Here is a 21,604-nt window from a genome sequence, read left to right on the forward strand (position 1 = left end):
CACACCTAAAAGCTAGATAATTTGTCTTTCTCTAGTTTAATCTGTCGTAAGCCATTTAATTAAAAAATGAAAGGGCTTTTTTATCTTAAAAGCCATAGTCTAATTTGGTTTGATAAGATTATATCAGTAAAGCACACCCAAGGGCCTCCACCATTTTACTCTGTCAACTCAGCTCATTGACTAAGATTTAATGGGCTACAAAGTGTGTTAAACAGCGTGAAATCTGACAATTGTAAACCTCACTACTAATTATTTCATTACAAGAACTGTAAAGAGCACTTTTAGACATGACAGCAACATGGCATTCATTAATTATTAAATTTCAGCAAAAAAAAAAAAAAAAAAAAAAATGAAACTTTGAACATGAGTTAATATGCTGGTTAGCTCCTCTTCTTCTCCTCCTCTGAATATGTCATTCATGTTAATATAGCAGATGAGTTATATTAGTTATCTTTTTCCTGTGAGCTTTTTCTAATTTATTTTCTTTGATATCACCTTAGCAACTCTCTCATCCATTGAACTTGGAAAGTATATCTCATTTAGGGAGACCAAAAATCCCTGCCAAAGTTGCTCTGTAGAGGTATGCTGCCACCCACCCTCAGATCGTCCTTTTTAAGGTTACTCCATAGGTTCTCAATAGGACCGAGGGCTAAGGATGATGGTGGCCACACTTTGAGTATTTCTCTCTTTATACCCATAGCTGCTAAAGATTCAGTGGTTTTCTTGCTGCATGGGATGGTGTATTGTCATGCATTGTGTTACTTGTACACCACAGCAGAAAATGGTCAGTTAGAAACTGCACATACTATACAAAGGTTATTTAGACATCCTTAGGCACCCTAAAGATGCTTACCAAATCATCCCTCCACCACCTTGCTGGTGTTGTAGCCTTGTTGGAACATGGTGGCTATCCACCAACCATCCACAACTCCATTCATCTGCACTATCCACTGTAGCATGACATTCATCAGTGAATAAAACTGTTAGAAAATGAGTTTTCATGAATTTGTAAACCCACTGCAAACATTTTTGTCTGTGTGTTTGGTTAGGGTGGCCCAAGTGTGTATAGAGCTTAGGTGGTCTTTATACAGCACAGTGTGACTTGTCACTGAGGGTATTATAGAAGCAGGTTTTAGCAAAGGTGGTAGCTGCTTTGCAAAACATGAATTACAACTCTGGTATTTTTTGCTTTGACAAGTCAAATGTCTGCTGTAAAAAAGGCTTATTAAGTAGAATGCTCAAATCCCAAGCTGGAAGAAGCAATAGCTAAAGCATTATATGAATAAAAACCCTCATGACAAAATGTTAAAGAAAAAAATCAATCTGCAGCTCATTGGTCATTGGGCCTCATTCATCAACCACCATGTACAATCCCGCTGCACCAAATATATTCTTAAAACTTACATGCAAACATTTTACGAAGATTGTGACATTAACCCACATTTATCTTGGATTTATTCTTAGCTAAGAACAAATCTTATGAACACTCAGGAGATAATCTTTTGTAAAGTTAAGCATTTACTTTTTGTGCTGTTTTCAACTATTCAGTTCACTGAAGACACACTATGGAACTTTTGCAAGTTTATCTGTACAGTCTACAAACATAATCGTGAATCTAATGAAGGGTTTTTGGTAAAACAAAAAAAAAAAAAAAAAAAAAAGAATTTATAAAGTACAACATAAGGGACTAATTGAAGAAGATTTTTAAGAAGACATTGGTGAATGGGGCCCATTGTCCTAAAAAGGTGTACATCCTGTTTGTTTTTTTCTTTTTTTGTTAACAAAACCTCCCACAATCTTTAATGTGTGTCAGCAAATTGTGGGTCTTGTCTCCTGTTTTTAATAAATCAGATTCAGCAACACTGTCTCCAGCATCTTTTATTGATAGGTGGCAAGTGAAATGCCTTCATGTTGGAAACCTCCGTGCCACTGCTGCAGCAGTGTAGAGGCTCCTGTCTATTCACCAGGAGAGAGATGGATTTAAGTGAGACAGAGAGAACAGTGTGCAGGAAAAAGAGGGAGAGAATACAGAAAGAGATGCATGGACAGACAGGTCTGAAGTGGCAGCAGTCGGCCCTGATGGAGACTGATGGGATGATGAGGAGATAAGAGCTGAGAAGGTGGAGGAGAGGTTGCATTCGCATTGCTGCAAGACAGATGGAAAGAGGGGCAAGAGGAAAGTGAATCAGGGCTCGACAGAAACGATGAGCACTGAACATGCCTCAGTAACAAAATGGAGGCAGGGTAAAAGAAAAAGCAGGGAGAAAGGATGCAGCAAAAAGAGAGATTTATGGAAAGAGGAAATTAGAGGAAGAAAGCAAGGGTGGTGAGGGTGAATATGTAATGAAGGAGAGTGACTGTGCCTGCATTTGTGGTGCGAGGAGAAAGAAACAGGAGATGGGTTAGGTTCCCCTGTGCTTTCACAAGCACTTTGTTGAGCCACCACAGCCACTTAAATCTGCAGGAGCTTAGAGCCTCTCAGCGCTCTGCTGTCCGCTTCATCGTGTCCATAACTATTATCATCCAGCCTTCAATCACTGCTGGAATAATACAGAAGAACAACTGAAAGCAGCAGCAGGGAGGATAAGCACCTGTGCTGGACCGACTCCTTTTGGAGACACATCACAGGTTATCATTACAGGAATCCAATCAGAGTTTTGTGAAATGAATCAGGATGTGGGGAGTGAGGGTGACAGGATGAATGCTTGGTGTCAGCTGGATGTTCTAAAATATCAGCACATAAAAACTGGAGATATGTCACATTGCTGTCACTCCCACACTGGACTCATTTTTAGTTAGTGAATTTGCATCGTGACTCATTAAATATCATTATTTCTTATCTTCACACAGCATCATGCATTCACTCTTCTAACATCTTTTCCAAAATTAGCTCATTCCTGGAAGATAGATCATCATTTTCATCAGTGGGCTTTTTTTCCCTCTCCGTCTCATGGTTTTATGACAAGGCTGTCTTTTTATTTGCTTCAAGCTACCACATTTGCATTTAGTGTTACTCAGTATGAGCTTGTCATTTGCAGGGAATGGAAATATAGCTATTACTGCTCAGGATACGCCTTCTAAACACTCTTCATTATTTTCCATGCGCAACTTCACTGAGAGGAAAGCTTTCTCTACCAAACCCATGCAGCATCATTCTGAATGTGTCTCAGTGCAGGTACAAAAAGATCCTTATAGAATCTAATGAACAATTTCCTCACAGCCTAAAGTGATTATTACAATGAACATTTTTGTTTATCTTGATTATTGGATCATGATTGTTGACAACCCAGTTAATGCAAAGACTTGACATGAGTCCATTTGTAGCCATGTGAACCTGTTTCACTGATAATGTGCTGTGGAAATATGTGAAAAAAGTAAGACAGAGTTATAGTATTAGATGTTAAAATCATTGTTAATTTATAAACAAAATAAATAAATAAATGATGATGACACACAAACCATAAAAGTGTTTCACGTCTGTTTCTTGTTTGGTTGCGCTGATTCAAAAGGGTTTTAAAAAATAAAGCTAAAATTAATTAATGGAAATGGTTTGTTCGTATTTGTTTTATGGTTTCAATTAATTCTTTATCTTGTGAACTTAACATAACAGAGCGGGAAACTTACGTCTTAGCTTTCTGTTACACTTCTGGAAACAAAGAGAAGCAACACAACGTGAAGCTTTGTCAGTGCCACGACATTTATTTCCATCCAGTGTTGCATCATTTTTCAACAAGATCATGTATTGATGATAGGAGAGCCAGACCACTGCATAAAGCCTTCTCAAGCATCCCAAAGATTCTCAGATGGGTTCAGGTCTGGACTCTGTAGTGACCAATCCTTGATGGCTCATGCTCCCTGAACCATTCTTTCACAATTTAAGCCCAATGAATCCTGGTATTGTCATCTTGGAATATGCCCGTGCCATCAGGGAAAGAAAATTCCATTGATGGAATAACTGACCAACTACAGCAACTCAAGATCAGAAACTGTAGGCACTTGGCATGATGTCTGCATCATGCATCCGCATCTACCTCTCTTTGTACCCTGATGCTCCCATCATTCTGGAACAGAGTAAATCTAGACTCATCAGACTACATGACCTTCTTCCGTTGCTCCAGATTCCAATTTTTATGCTCCCTTGCAACCTGAAGCCTTTTCTCCAGTTACCCTCACTTATTATTGGCTTTCTCATGACTACACAGCTGTTCAGTTTTAATCCTTGACTGAACTAGTGGCAAAAGGTAGATGGGGAAGGCACATGCCATGGGGGCATGGGCATGGTGGGACCACAAACGTTATGAGGCGACCAACACGCAGAGGCAGAGCAAGGACACTGCCGGCTGTGTGAGTATTGAACAGAAAAGCGGTAATGGTGGATGGAGTAGGCTAACTGGGACCGTTACCAACATCCTTGTGATGTTCATTGTCTGTGAAAGGTGCTATAGAAATAAACTTTACTTACTTACTTACTTACTATCCATGTTTTTCTGTGCAGATGTCCCAGCATGCCCAAAGGGGATCCACCAACTTGGATCGGTAGGGAGGACAAGCCAGTTTTGCAATGTACGCTGTGCGTGGGGCCAAAGCGGACCCACCGACCTGGACCAGCCAGTTTTGCCGCATGGTCTAATTTGTAGAACCAAGGGAGACTCGCTGACCTGGATCAGGCACCCTTGGCCTGAATGGTGCCATTTTAACTATTTTAGCTACTTTTTAGCCCACTTAGTTTGTTTGTTTTTTAGCTGCCTTTTAAATGGAGCATTTTAATTTACCCATGTGGACACTGTTTTTTTTGTTGTGTTTAACCTAATCTTTTATAATAAATTATGTTAGAACTGTCCCCTCCCTGTCATCCTTGGCAATACAAAGTGTGCTCTCACACAGTCACTGTTTCACCGCAGCTACATAAATTTATTTGGTTCTAATCAATCATAAATCACCTACATAGTCCTCATTATCAGCCAAACATTTAGGTGATTACCGATCATGATCATTCAGGATTTTTTTCCAATTACATTTCTTCAAAGACAATTGGTCCCCACTAACCTTCCAGTTTTTAATAATGCATTGGACAGTTCCTAACCTAATTTTAGTAGTTCCCGCAATCTCCTTAGATGTTTTCTCTGCTTGATGCCAATTATTTGGCCCCTACACGAACTAATCGTTTTCACAGCCACAGGATTTGTCTTTCCAAACGCTTGTTTAAGAAATGAGAAGCTCAGTTGGGGTTAAATAACTTGTTTTCAGCTGAAATATAATCACCCATCCAATATGAGGCTCCTACCTATTAGCTTAATTAAATCCATATGGCCATTGTTTCGGCCAGGCAGTGTATATATATATATATATATATATATATATATATATATATATACATTGTATGTATATCTAGCCAGTCTGCAGTGCAGTGTAGATAATAAAAGCTGCCTGATGTTAAAGGCATGTGAACTGCTGGGAAGCCATCTAACATGTCTAACAGCTACACAGGTTGCCTTATTTAAAATATTTTGACAGATGTAAATAAATATCACTTATTATTAAGAAAGAAGATTTTTAACAATAACATGTCAATGACTAAGATATTTTACTTAAATATTGCAGGTAGTGCTGGATAAGTGCCTCTTCTGTTGATGCTTGGGGCCTCCAGTGGCTGAGTAGAGCAACAACCTGAATGTGATTAACCACAAAAATTAAAATGAAGAGAATATTATTTGTTGGTGAAATTAAATACACAAAAAAACTTTAGCAATGTTTAGATTTTCAGTCAAATGTGTTTGAAGAGATCATCATCATTATGTTTTTTTTTATTTCATTTTTGAAGAAATTATCATAATTATATTAGAAAAGAAAAACTAAAGATAAAAATCATCTTCATGGAATCAGGAGGCTTTATGTAGCTCATTAAGATTTAATCACATGAAAACAAACAGTAATTTAAATGATTGCTGCTTGGATTAAGTGTAAATATTTTTCATCCTTATCAAGTTAATGCCTGCAGATATAGACAGGGAGTTAATGAAGAGAAGCTGGAATTTTGGAAATATAAGTTTTCCTGCTAATTCTCATCAGATTCCTCACTGCAGCACTTTAGGACCAACAAAGGAGGAATTCTAGTAGTTCAATCCTGAAATGTGTGGACTAGTTTGACCATATCACTCAGGGTCAGAGTCAGGTTGTCCTAATTCTGGAAATATAACACAGATGACAAGAGGCAGTCCTAGAAACCTGCTTTATAAGACCAGTGGTTCCAGTGAAGGTTCAGGGCTGGTGCTTGAGCCTGATCTAAGTTAGTTTCTGCTTAGAAACAAACTTGGTTTTCCACAGGGAGCCACTCCACCATGAAGTGATACACATTTACCTCAATTGTCGAGCTGAGCCGACAATTTAAATGCCTGATGTTGGGGAGAAAAAGACCTTTATCTCCCCAACATCAGGCTAAAAGACTCCTAGCATTGGCATCCACGTGAAACTCAATCAAACCCTAAGCAATTACATAGGAATGTAACAAAACCGTGAGAACAGCGCTGTCCACTTTAGAGCTTTTGCTAATTTCTCAGCTTCAAACCAACACACAAACAAGACCTCATATGAAAGCAGAGACTCTGCTATCATCTTTTCACTGTAGGACAAAAACTCTGGCAGCTAGCTGCCGAAGAGTGGCAAAGAAAAAATTCAGTAAGGCATGATTCATCGTTATGAATCATGTCCTACTTTTGCTGTTTTGTGATCAAAAGTTTTATTCCACCTCTAACAACCTCTGCTAATGTTCTCCCATGACTCTGCCTTTGCTTGAAATGAATCATGAAGGTCCTGGTAGTTTAGATAATGACATACACTTCCCATGGTATGCTATCTGGAGTTTACTCCTTTCTGGATCCTTGAGGTGTTTCTAAGGCCAGTTTGGGATCTATCCCTCAATTCTGCTGATTCTAACCATTGATAGAGGTGTCTAACATTGGCTGATGGGTTCCTGGTATTTATTTGTGTAACACTCTTTAAAACTGTTCAAGTTCCCTTTTTATTCTTCTACTTTTGGACAGTTCCTCATCGTATATTCACTAATTCTTAGATAAATTGGGCTACTATCTGGTTTTCACTGAAAGGACAGATAGATACTAAAAGTAATGGGGTTTTCTTTGAGGAGGAAGAGATAACCAATTAAATTTTCTTCTGTGCTCCAGCTGAATTTACTCTGACATAGTTACATATATCTTCATTCTGACACATCTCAGCTTTCTTTTGAGACCAATATCATGTATTTATTCCTTATAGTTGTGAGGATACGCCACTTTTACTTTGGATTTATCATTTCAGAATAGGCCTCATGAAGAAGAGGTTTAGTTGAATTCTAATCTTTTCCAAAATTAACTGAAGGATCTCAAATAAAAGCCTCCATATCTTCCTCCCCTGCTACTCCACTAACATTGTGAGGCTGACTTTGGTACCCCATTATTTGACATTGCATATTACCAAAGGATACTTCATCTGTATCTCATTCATGCAACATTTATGACAAAACAACAGTTTTTGATGCCCTGTGATCCACAGGGATTAAATTCTCTCATGTATGAAAATGTTATTACATTTTGTTTTATTTCAGAACATAAATACTTGCCTAAATTTATGAGTAGATTTCATGTGCTGGTCTTAGATGCTGAGTTTCCTCTAATAAAAATTATACCCGCTGTATGACCCTCCTCTTCTCACTCAGCCTTGGTCTTAGCTATGAATCAATATTGAGGAAACTGCTAAGCAACTTGGAAAATGTTAATTTCAGGAAATCCATCTGGACAGGCGTCAAAGCACCCCAGGCACCAGAATGATGCACATCTCACAATGGTGCTATTTTCTGTCTGCCTAATGGCGTGAATAACACTGTGAGGGATGTTATAATATAACAAGAGGCTGATCAATACAGTGTCGTCTGGAAAAACATGCACAGCTGCAGTGTGCTCACTGGGTGTTGCTAATGCTCATGTCTCCATTAAAGCACCGCTGATGAGCAGGGTGAAGAATTTTAGAGCACACATTATGCTCACAGGAATGAAATTATTCCAAGAAAACACACATGTGCACACATTTGACAAACTGTTGTGTTGAAGGTTAACACCTACTTTTTGTTCACAGCTCATAGCTCGAGTTTTAGAAAGAAAAAGTTTTACGCCTCCATCACTGCTACAGGCTCTTTGAGGCTACAGCTAGACACCTTCTCTTGTGATTAATGAGCCTCTATGAATAGAACACACAGCGTTAAAACATTTGATTGATGCTTCGACGATTGCCAAGCGTCCCTGCATGCATCACTCCAGCTTTCATTCTCCTTTTCAGACAGGTTGATCTGTGCTAGAGAGGAGCTAGTGAGCAAAATTACTAGGGGAGAAACTGTGTTGCTCTGATGGAAGCAAAGAAACTGACAGACATGTTTCCAAACATCTGCAAGTGGCCGTTCACCTAATCCCAACACCCAAATATGAATAGTTTAATCCCTCTGATGAGTTTAAAGTTTTGTTTGCTGCTCTGTTTTGTTTGTTTCTGCATGTTTGTTTGTGCCATGATGATCACCCTTTGTGAGTGATCCTCTGTGTGTTCGGAGTCACCCCTCTCTAGCACCTGGTTCCATCTAAAACTGATGGGCAGGGGCCAGAGGACATGTCACAGCCACTGCACGTAACAAGAGAGTGACAAGGCCACACAGAGGGACAGGGTAACACGACGCTTTCTCACCTCATCTACATTCAACACACACTTCACACACTCCTGCTCTCCTGGGATGGACAGTCAGGGGAGATGGAGGTAAAAAAATGAAAAAGGGAGGCAGCAGTGTTACTGCTGCAGGAAAAGTAGAGGCAAATATATATATTTTTTTATATACAGGTGCCTAAAATATCAACTTTTATTGCTGTGTTATTATTAAAGGATACACATGACAGATACTGTATGATAAAGCTATGCATGACCATATTGAAATGCTCATGTGTATGTATACTGAACATGCACTCATACCAGAGATGTTCACAATTACATTTTTGCAAATCCAAATCAAGTCTCAAGTATTTGACCAAAAGTACAAATAGTCGCAAGTCACTTTGAGTTGTAATGAGTAATCTGCTGTGTAACGCCTGCTGTTCTGACTGCTTAGATGGCTGCATTATAATATCCAAAGAATTTAAAATCCGTACTCACCATTTATCTACCAACATTTAGTACCAGCACGGATTTGTAGCTTAAACTGACATGCTCTGTCCCTCTCCTCTGGATAATTTCTTTACTTTACTGAATTCAGAAAATCTGGAGATGAGCATGGAAATTTATTCAGATTAGTAAATATGTTCTTACCATAACTTAAGAATTTTTAATGTGAACCAAAATCCATCTGAACCCACTGATGAATTTAAAATGTTAATACTGCAGTTCACAGCATTTTTTTCCTGAAATTTAACGTGATCGTGGCAAAGTCAGTTTATGGAAACTGTTCAGTAAATGTTTCGTTCTTCTTCTTAACACATTCAGTGGAGCCGATCGGATGGAATTTATCTTAGTACAAAAGTAGTAAAAAGCTAACATTTACACCGCTAACATGGCTTGTTGCTAACATAGATGCTAACATTTGCTTTTATATTACAGTGACTAATCTCTCCAGGTGCTGCAGTAACAGCTGTGTTCTCTGGTGCTGTCAATGTTTTGATTGATTGCACATGCACTGCGTCTGTTTAACATTACGTCAGTGTAACGTCTGGAGAAATGACAGCAGAGATTAAACAGAGCGAAGATCAAGAAAGAATATATATTATTGTTCATGAGTCTTAAATCACGAGTCCAAGTCAAGTTTCAAGTCACTGGAAATGCAATTTAAGTGCGACTCAAGTTTTCTTATAAATGTAGTAATTTTTTGGGTTCTTTTCTGTTTAATTAAAAGGGAAATAAATCAATCCGAAATGCAGATAAAACTGTATTTTGTTAGGGTCTGGTTTTTGTCTTTTATCTTTCCCTAGTTCCAGCTTTCCTGTGGGCGAGGTGGCTGGCATTGATCCTGATTCCGCTTTGTTCTCACCTGTGGCTGATTTCCTGTGGGCTGCTTGAATCCTTGAGTCTCCTCTCTTCTCATTTCAGTTTCATATTTTAAGTCACCATGTTGTAAATAAACCATTTTGCCTAACTCACCTTCACCTTCAGGGTTCTGGGATTCATCCTGTGAATTAACCCTAAAATATTTTTTAATAATAGAACTTTCATTTCCAATGAGATATGAGTAACCCAAATAACCACTGGTTACAACCACCATACAGATTCCCACCACAACACGTGTCCAACCTTGAAGCAGATGGGCTACAGAAGCAGAAGACCACACCGGGTGTCAAACCTGTCAGCTAAGAATGAAACTGAGGCTACAATTCACACACACTAACCAACTCTTGACAAAAGAGTATTTGTTGCTTTGTCTGATGAGTCTCAATTTTAGCTGCAATATGCAAATAGCAGAATTTTGCAAAAACAAGAAAGCATGGATCAATCGTGCCTTGCATCAGTGGTTCAGGCTGCTGGTGGTCTAATGGTGTGAAGGATTTTTTTGGCACTCTGGGCCACTTAGTACCAACGGAGCATGGCTTAAATGTCCTTATCTGAGTACAGTTGACCATGTCCATCCATATGATTAAAATGTAAAAGTTCAAATCATCTCTGGATTAATTTTCATGTTGATAAAACAATGTGCTCCACAGTCCTCAAATCTCAATCCAGTAGCATAACCCAGTGAATTTAAAGTAGATTGTGTTCAAACTCCAAAGTGTAGTCTGAAGCAAACAATAAATGGCTGGTTAAACTGTTCATACTTCTTACTGAAAAAGGAATTGTACAGGGATGTTGTACAGCCTTTTTTTTAATGCCCCTGACTTGTAAATACACAAACTATACAACAGTTCTGATGATGAAGCTGTTTACCAGCATATCACAGCTGCTAAGGGTGTGATAATGAGAACATAGCACCTGTTAGACATTATAAAGCACATCAGATTGTCTGGACAGTCTTCTGCTTACCTTCTCTCAGGTACTTCATGATGGAGCTAAGGAAAGTGGTTTAAACTCATCATTACTGGCCTTTTTCTTCTACTGTAAATATACCTGAAAGCAGTTAAGCATTTAGCACGCTGATGATATGCAATGCATAAGCGAACATTACAAAAGGAATTCCTAATTGCAACCAGAATTTGGTTTGTAAAAGTCTTCATGATTTGTTAAATCACGAGTGAGCAATCAGGACCTATTAGGTGACAGGACTGGAAGAAAACACAACTTTATAACTTTAATACATGTTTGACAGTAATATAGAAATACACAGTTTAACTCACATCAGAATAAAGAAAACATGTCAAATAGTTGAATGTTTTCTCCCGGCCAAAGTTTACTTAAAATGGGCTGAGGTGAAGTGGAAAGCTGTCCTGTGGCCAGATGATTTTTACTTTAAAATGTTTTGGAAATCATTAAAGCCACATCATCCAAACTAGAGGGACCGTCCAGCTGCATCTGTATCTCTGATGGTACGGATGTTCATTATTGCTTATCATACTGGCTCTTGCACATATGGAAAGACATCAGTAGTGAACAGTATATACAAGTTTTAAAACAAGATTTGCTCACATTTTCCATAAATTTCTGTTTGAGTTGATGTTATTTATGAAATAGTAAAATGTCTCACTTTCAATCTAGGATTTCTTTCTGTGCTCTTTGTGCAAATCACTGCATTATGATTTTCATTTCATATAGAGTCACAATAGTTTTGGAACTGGTGTTGTAGAACCTGGTAATGGCCAGATGATTAATTTCATTATATCCTAATAAATACCTTAAAATAAAAAAATGTTTTTCTTTTTCTTCCCCTCCCTCTGATCTCAATTCTGCTTTTGAAATGGTTTTGCAAGTTAGACAACCTCAATAAGGTTACATTCTTTAAAACTCTATCAGTATCCAAAGTGTAATGTCGCTGCATATGCTGAAAAACCCAACACCTGCGAAAAAGTCATCAGTCTAAGAAAATGCTGTCAGAAATAATCATTCTGACCATTTGAATAGCGTGACAGGAGGAAGTGTGTGAATGTGTATCTGATAAATGGAATTATTACCTGCACTTCAAAGAATAATGAAACAAGTGCAGCGTTTACATCCTGCTTCAGTGGAAAAATGCATACTTGCTGTCAGAAAATTAGATAAATTTTTATATTATATATATTTTACGCAGACCTTCATTTTCTAATATAAAAATGTAGGTATGACATATAATGTATACGAAAACAGACTGACTTAAAATTCTCGGTTTGGGTGTGAAAAGTTACTGAAAATGTGAAACTGAGACCATTTATACAACTGACTGGGAGATGCTTAAGAGGTGTAAAAAGTAAGGAGTCTGGCTCAGTGAAAAAATTTGCCTTCATTCTTGTAACCCCAAAGGATAAATGATTTCCACTGAATTGAAACAGAGAAAAGCACTGGGATGATTACTGTGCCAGTAGTAAGTCCATACCTTCCATGGAAATGGAAATCTGTGATACAGCAAGGTTTAAATTATCCTTTGTGCCCTGGCACATCTAGGGAAATCAGAGGCATCAGCAGACCTCACACTTTGTCACATCTTCAATCTACTACTCTGCATAAAGCTGTTAAATCAGGACCAAATGTGCTTGTGCAGCAGAACAGTCCCCCTCATTGGCTAAAAAGAGGTACCCCCTAATCAAAATGAATAAGTAATGCTCAGGAAAATGAAGAAAGGTTTTAGTAGGAAAGAAGATGGGGCAGAAGATCCACTAGCTGTTCTTTCTTCCATTTGTCAAGCAAATTTAAAATGAAGTTCTGAAATGTAAAACAGAAAATACACTTGAGCAACTTGTTCTTATTACCAGAATTTTTAATGTTTAACTTTTGAATAGATACAGAAAACTGACGAACCAGCCATGACTACAAATGCTTATTCAGGAGTGTTAACTTATGAACAAAGCAGCTAAATCCTTTCAAGAGTTAAAAATCAGAAGAATAAATAAGTTCTAAATCACCTTCTTTCGTTAGATTTTTTTTAACATATCTTGTCCAGCATCATGACTGCAGAATAAGGGTGTGGCTGCCATGATATGCTGAACAAAAAATGTACTTTTCCAATAACAGAAGAGGGCAAACAGAGGAGAAAAGGGAAGAGTGAAGAGAGGTGAAAGGAGAGAGACATATGATAGAACACAACCACAACTGTGCAATCAAACCCAAACAAAAAAAAAACAGACAACCAGCTGCTACACCTGTAAAGAAACTGTAAACATCCTAAAGTCTCTTAGAAAACACAGCAGACAATCATCAGGAGCACCTGCAGGAAGAAAAGCGGTGCAAAAATTAACAAATACAATAACAAATCTGTGTGTTTGAGAGAGAGTGAGAACTAAACATTAGGAATGAGGTGTAAAGCGATTACGCAAATGCAACCACGTCCCCTACAAGGATCAGACGTAGACCTAGAAGGCCCAAAGCACCGGGCAACCAGCAACCACCACAGAGCACAGAACCAGGCAGCCATTCACAGAGACGGCCCACCAAGAAGGCCGCAGTCAGAGCCCCCACAGCCACAGAGCACAGGCCCCAAGAGACCTGGCACAGCAGCCTGCCTGTGACTGGCCCACCAAGCATGAGTTATAGACAAGACCCTGCCGTGGTTTTCACCATAAGGTTTTTTTATTATAAGGAGATCTCAACTGTGTCCTCTGCTCTACTGACCTGAAACTCCCCAGCCTGAGAGTCGATGAAAAGATTCAGTCAGAGACCTCTGTACCGCTTTTAAAGATTTATTAACAGAATAATAGAAAAATTTAGTCAGCTGACACAGGTTTAGTCTATTTGACGGAGACCCCAGAAAAGGACCCGATGTTACAAATAGGGCATATATATCTTGTTCAGAAATGCCCCTCTGTCCCTGCCAAACCATTCTGATTGGCCCATTCATAGCACACACACATACTCATCCAAACTCGACTTCCAATCAGACCCCTCAGTCATCAGATTTCCTCAGGGCCAAATCATCCCACTCTATTGACCATATAAAGTGGTCTGACTCCTTCTTCACTTGTTTACCCAAATTCCTAACAGCCACCGCCCATCTTAGTCTAGGTTCCCACTGCAGGGCATAATGCTCAATTCGGATTTTTTTGTGAAATCCAATTTTTTCAGAAATGCAATTTGTATGTGATCTCCTGTATGAACCTTATGCTTACCGAAAATGTCCCACATGCATAGAAGACACGACGACGTGACAGTGAGCATGTATGTGATGTCTTGCAGTAACAGCAGAGCGTTATGTTGCAATTTTAAAGTTATTGTCCAACTGTAGCCAGCACATTTTTAATTGCATCGTTTTAAGGAGGAGATTACAAAAGATAAGAGCCAGATTTTTGGCCATGGCATTTTGTGCTGTACAGAGATACTTGTGGATACGGAGTTGCAGCCAGGAGTGGTGAGAGAGTGATGTGAGCACCTTTACAAATAAGGGGTTTACAAACAATGTGTATGATGTGTAGGTCGGATTAAGGTGACCTGGCCGTTCAGACTGAAGTCGCATGGCAAAAGATCTGATACGTATCGGATTTAGGACCACATATCCAAGTGGCCTGGGTCGCATTTGAAAAAATCAGATAGGAAAAAAAGCAAAAAAAAAAATTGGATTCGGTTCACTTCAGCCTGCAGTGGGAACCAAGCCTTAGGATTCTCTGCAAAGGCTGGTTCCCTAATTTCCATATAAGGACATCTTCACCATATAAGGATATTGTCACCTAATTCACCCAAGTATCAATCTTTCAAAACCCAAAATGGGATCTGGCCCCCACCAGTGGCCAGATCTCACCCCAACACCCCTGGCCTGTCCCAAACCCAACCCACCCAACTCATCCAGCCCAACCCACCCCTCACTCCTAACTCAACCCACGCCTCCAAACCCATACCCCCAAATATCCCACCAACAACCCAAACCACCACCTCCCACTCTCTCCCAGGTTGGCATCAAGCATGTTTTTTAACATGAACTAGAAAACATACTGAGATCATAATGCTGATTTTGCATATTCAGATAGTTTGCTGTTGCTCTAGAATGGCACATGACAGAATCTGATGATTTTACAGAGGTGAGTCACTGCACTCAGATGGTTTACTGCTCATATTTACATGTTACAGCTTTCCAATGGCATGGTCTTAAAAGGTTGTCCACTCTTGGCTTGTGATTAGACCTTCACCTTAGCCTAAAATGTGCAATTTATGGTAGAGACCAAACTTTAATGAAAACATGGTTCAGAAAAAATAACCTAATTAAATGATCATGATAATCAGTAACATGTTTACCAAAAGTCTGTAAAGTAGTTACTTTTTTTTTCGCTGCAACGGGTCCCTTATATTAGCCTTTCAACCAAAACAGTGTTTGGACTCATCTAAACATCATCTAATCATCTATCTGTGTGTCTGTAAAGAGCCTTTATAACAGATCTCAGAGCAGCTCAAATGAAACCCACTGAGTTAAAAAGAACCTTTTTTATTCAAATGGAAATGCTTAGATGAGAAATCACAAATGCACACTTCATCCATCAAACCTCCCTGTATTTGTTTCAGCCAGGCTTTAAAAATGACACAATACCTTGATGACTCTGCCTCTGCTGGGCTGCCTCTCTGTCTTTGTTCTTTGTGTTGCAGGTACCTAATGGTATGGTCGGATCATTGTGCATCCCTAAAAGTCTTCCTCAGCCAATTCCTGATGGGTTCAAAGCCTTTTACTCCTCAACCTCTAACCTCATTTTGCTTTTGTTCCATCCAACACTCAATCCACACATTCATCATTAGCTTACATACATCTAAGCACGACTGAAGGACACATCTCATTTATTTTCGTTTCATAGGGATTTTTTTTTGATTGCATAGATTTTAAATTAATTACTTCTTTCTTGTTTTAACCTACTGTGCTGCCTTTCTTTATTCAAGCAGTGACTGACAACTATAGATTCAGAATACATCTCTATAACTTTGTTGAGGTGAGTCAATGAAAACAGCATAAAAAAGATTACCTGCCATCATACAGCAGCCCAATAAGGCAAAAATCATATTTACACTCTTCAACCTAAGAGTCAGTGACACTATCACATTCATGTGTCTAAACTAGTGGATAACCCAAAAATGTGGTTGCACATGTGTCCAAATAAAAATGAATAGATAAATGTGGTTTCCTACAAAGGTAAAATGGCTCTATCTTCTACCACCAGCCAGGTTGCAGACAAAAAAAAAATCAAGAACTATGTAATCCTTTCTGCTTTGTATGTGTTCATTATAATAAAAGCAGACATCTTGAATGTGCTTAAAGAGAATGCAGCTGTACACAAAGAAAACAGAGGTCAGCAAGGAGACAGATGTTCAAACAGGTTACTTGAGCAGGCAGATTTTTAACTTCATACTGAGCTTGCATCCACTTCTAACTTGGCTCTGCATGATGCAAAATTTAAAAAAAATCCCATATGCATTTTAAATCAGTGCTTTGTACTTCTCATTCAATAACAGTGCAGTCTTATCAAGTGAAAAATGTTAAACACTATAAGCAGAGAGATGGGAGAGGGTAGGACTGTATGGTATGGACAGCCTCAGTATCATGCTGTGCACCAAACTGAGAACACAATTAGTCAGCAGGAGGCTTGATTACAAGGTTTGTCTAATCCACACTGAGCTCATTAAGATTTCTTTCTTTTCCATCACCACCATCAACACCATCACTAAATGTTCAGGAGTGTTTTTTTTTCTTTACAGGCACAATGACTTCTGATTAAGTCTTATACTGGATTTAAATCCTGTGTGGTATATAACATGGAAAATAAACTTAAATCAATGTGAATTAAGCCTTTCACTAATGAGGGAATGGTTATTCATTAAACTAATTCGGGGGCACAGTTACAGTGTCATTGTTGTCGAAGGTCTGATCATCGTCTAATAAAAATGGATTAGATTTATATAGCGCTTTTCTAAGCACTCAAAGTGCTTACCAGTAAATCTATTATTCATTCACACTGGCGGTGGTAAGCTACATACAAAGCTACAGCTGCCCTGGGGCAGACTGATGGAAACATGGCAGCCATTCTGCACCAAACATCAAACAATTAGACATTCACACTGAAGGATGAAGTGTCTTTTGTCAAGGACACAAGAACAGATTGAAAGGTATGAGACTGGATTCAAACCGCTACCTTTTCAGTTACTGATTGGCCTGTTCTTCAACCTGAGCCACCTCCACCCCCAAGGTCTATTCACTCGGAAAAAAAGTGTTGAGCAAAGAAAAATCACTTGTTCACACAAATATTTGCACCAAAAGATGTTGGGGAATAATTAGATCTGTTGTTTAATTATTTGTTGCCATATGCTAATGCTAATCACCAGCTATTAACAATGTGGGTAATTCAAAGTAGTAAACCTCACCAAGCTAATTATCTTTAGACGTCTTAAACACATAATGTCAAGCTAATCCTTTCACACAAGCCTGCAAGTATAGAAGCAAGCATGAACGCCCATGATAATTTACTCTTCTTGCTTCCTGTTCTTTGTGCCCATACATCTAAATAGTTATGTATTCAGCTGCTGAATGTAAATTAATTTCAAGTGTGTACCAGTAAAAATATTTCTGACAGTAAGGTTTGAGTTTTAGTAACAAAATTCTGCAACTGAATTAAGATAGATTAGTTGTAGTAACACATATAATAACACATAACACATACAATAACATATAATAAGACATCTGACAGCAGTAGCATTGCATGAAAAGGCTATAAATTCTTATAAAAGTAGGAAACAACTTGATTCTCTGCTTCTTATCATGGATCAGTTGCACAATCTTTTAATCATACTTGAGTTTCATGTTTTTGCAGAAAGAACCTGCTGTTTATTTATTTGTTGCCACGTGCTAATGCTAATCACAAAACTACCAGAGTTGCTTGTTTGTATTAAAGTGTCTTGGTTGAATTTGTCACATTGTGTCTTCGTCTATCTCTCTGTAGAACAAAATAATCTAGAATAATTCTTCTTTTCAGCTTCCTTTCTAAGGAATTATTGTAAAATGTCAAATTCATGGTTAAATCGGGTTTGCAGCTAGGAAATCCTAGCTTTCTGCCAGCATTTTCATTGCTTTTTTTCCAATTTGGAAGTTTAAAATGCCTATTCGTCATTAAATGTAGCATTAATAGTGTAACACCAAAGTCCCAAATTTGGAAAATCTTATCCATTATGAAGAGATTTTTTCAGCATGTACCTTCTACATTCTTGGACCAACAGTGACAGTGACTACAGCCTTTCCATGTGATGTTCCTGCAGTCTGATGTGTTCAGCTGTCCACGTTGCAGTTAATGTGTATGTCACTAGCTGAACCATCTAATGATTAATTCAACTGCAACATTTTTTTCTAAACTCAAAAACCATCTTAATATTAGGTGTTTTTTATGGTGTTTGTGGTAAATAGATAAATAAATAAATGTACTAATTAGCATGGTACACTAGCTGGAACTTGACAAATTGTTGATAGCTTGTGATTAGCATTAGCATGTGGTAATAAACAGCAGGCCTAATTAATAATTAATAACTTTTAGGTGCCAATATGTGGGATTTTTCTTTGCTCAACACCTTATCTTATTATTTAGTTTGTCTTCACTGTGTTCAGCAGTAAAATATTCTTTAAGTTCTTCATGGTGGTCAGTGCTATGTGGAGTGAAACATCTGGATTTTTAATCAGTTCCTACAGTACCAACACCGTATTACTTAATTGTTCTTTTTTCCACCCCAAGATTTGCTGCACTAACTTTCTTTCTAAATTTGGATTGTAATCATAGGATGCAGGATATCTTTTCTGAAACCCTATAACTTACAATGTGATCAAATGAGCCCCGTGGGGAATAAGCCAGCCCTTCCAGTTAATAGTATGACAGAAAGAGTCATCGCCCAATGAAGCCTGTGCCAAATCTGTCTGGAAACTCCTCTCAGGGTCAGGAATTAAGGGCAATGTGAATGGTGTCTTTTTTTCTTCTTCTTTTTTTTTTTTTAACAAAAAAAAAATAATAATAATTGTAATGTGTGTGTTCCTTTAATGACAGAAAACTTAAAACCAGACTTAATGCTCAACTTGTCTTTATTTAACACCTTTTCAAGTAGCCACTTGACTTGCCAGAACCCCTGCTCCACCTCTTTGCATATACACACTCTGCAATTCATCTTAAAGCATTTAACGTGCATGATTCACTGTTCACTTACAATCCTAACTGTATCACTAAGCCACCCCTAGTAATATGTACACCACACTCACTGCATACACCATAAGGGTGCTATTAAAGTTAAGAGGATTTAATTGAGGTCAATTTCAAATTGACTGTTTTGACCACACTTACCTTTTCTCCCAATTTCCAGAACATTAGTAGATGTAGCACCTAAAGTATTTTCTCACAGCGCCTGAGCTAAATGAACAGAATTAAATGCACTGGATAGGTTTTATTCAGTAACTGTTCTTAGGCAGAAAGTTTTACTGGACACTTACACAGTTCTGACTAAAATGTTATCCCTTAGGAATTTCCGTCTAGGTGTGTTGACTCAGGAGCACATGTGCAAATGCAAGATGTTTGCATTAAATAAATTAAATAAAAGATATGTCATCAGGTTTCCTTTAATGCCACTACAGTGCAATATTGAAAAGGCAATATGTTTAAATTTGTTTTATTTTACACCATTCTGTCTTATTTTACAAATCATCAGTGACCTACATCAAAACACTGCACTAACACCAAACTTCAGTTTAGTTGTATTAACTGTAAACTATGCAATGTGCAGCCATTGTTGGTTGTGTTACTTATTGACCTAAAGCACACCTCAGCTAACACCCTTTACATAGGATATTTACTGCTGCTTCAGCATTACCTCCACAAAGGTGTAATTTAACGCACCGTCTCTAGATTCATTACCATACTGTAACTACAAGCAACACCAATCCATAAATGTACATCTCATCTGTGACTTTCATTCAGGATACCATATTCAGTCTGTTGGTTTACCTTCAGGACACATGGCTCATTGTGTTATTACTAATTCCAGCAAATGTACGTTTCTGTTCATATATTTACTTGTTTGCCTATAAATGGAATATGAATTGTGCTGCACACTTCCTTAGTTACATACTATATCAAGAAGGAAAATATATGTTGTTAAATATGGTTACTACTTTGTTTTCTAAATGTATTTAAGTTCAGCATTTTGTTTTTAGTGGAGTTCAGACATCTTTTATGGCTAATAATTCTACTCATTAAATTAAAGATGCTTGCTTCAGCTTCATTCATCTTTCTTTTCTGTCTTGTTTTCCTCCCTTCTGCCCTCCTCTAGCAGCAGCATAATCTTCCCCTGGTAGCCATTCAAAGGCTCTTTTGTAAAAGCAGCACAGTGCATGAATTTTACATGGGTTACACATGGTCCTCTGTCAAAACCCCCACTGTCCACTCAGTCTTCCCATACAGCTCAGCACACACACAAACAGTCAAACACTTGGGATCAAACACACACAACCCAGTCAGGACAAAGTACAAGAGCACAGATACAGACTCTCAATATTCTTCTCTTCAACGAATATTGAAGCTTGAAACATACTCAGAATACAGACAAGAGGTTTCCTCAGATCAAAGATGTTGTGAAAGCCTGCCTCATGTTTTATTGATAATAAACAATGTTTAATATTTTCAAGTTGAGAATATACACTTCAAAAAGGATTTATTTGTGGTGGAGTTGAGATCATTTCTGTGCTCAGCAGCAGTAAGTCTGCCAGCAGTAATGAAGCTCCTAATGTGACACAGTAAAAGGAAAATCTACTCCTGGAAGTAGAACTCAAACATGTTACTCTTATGATTTTGGACAGTTGCATGTTCAGTTTTGTGGCGTAAACAAGTCTCCATCAGAGGGATGAACAAGAAAGGGAAGACAGTAGAAGCTCGTTTAAGAAACAAATCTAAGAGGTTTGTCACTGTGCAGAAACACACAAACTGACAGTATTTCAGCTGATTAAAGACACAAGTAAGATTTCTGGTTCAAAACATATAATACTGCTACTTAAAGAAGAATTAGATGTAAGAGCTTAGAAAAATATTGTATGCAACATACAGTCAGGCTATATTGTAGAGATTTTAACATGCTTGACAGTGAAGGCTGCAGCCTCAGGGGGTTTTCACTGTAACTGTATGAGTCTTATACAAACTACATAAGATCAGCATCTAATAACACGTCCCTTTATTACTGTTTAATTGGTTGTTAATCAGAAAATCACATGGTAGCAATTAATATATTTAGGCATGTAGACATGGTCAAGATAACATGATGAAGTTCAAATTTAAGTGACTTTGAACGTGGCATGGTTGTTGGTACCAGACAGGCTAGTTTGAGTATTTCAGAAACTGCTGATCTACTGGGATTTTTACACACAATCATCTCTAGGGTTTACAGACAATGGCCTGAAGAAGAGAAAATATCGAGTGAGCAGCAGTTGTCTGGAACAAAATACCTTGTGGATGTCAGAGGTCGGAGGAGAATGGGCAGACTGGTT

This window comes from Melanotaenia boesemani, chromosome 17 (genome assembly GCF_017639745.1).
Source record: "Melanotaenia boesemani isolate fMelBoe1 chromosome 17, fMelBoe1.pri, whole genome shotgun sequence".
NCBI classification, from domain to species: Eukaryota; Metazoa; Chordata; class Actinopteri; order Atheriniformes; family Melanotaeniidae; genus Melanotaenia; species Melanotaenia boesemani.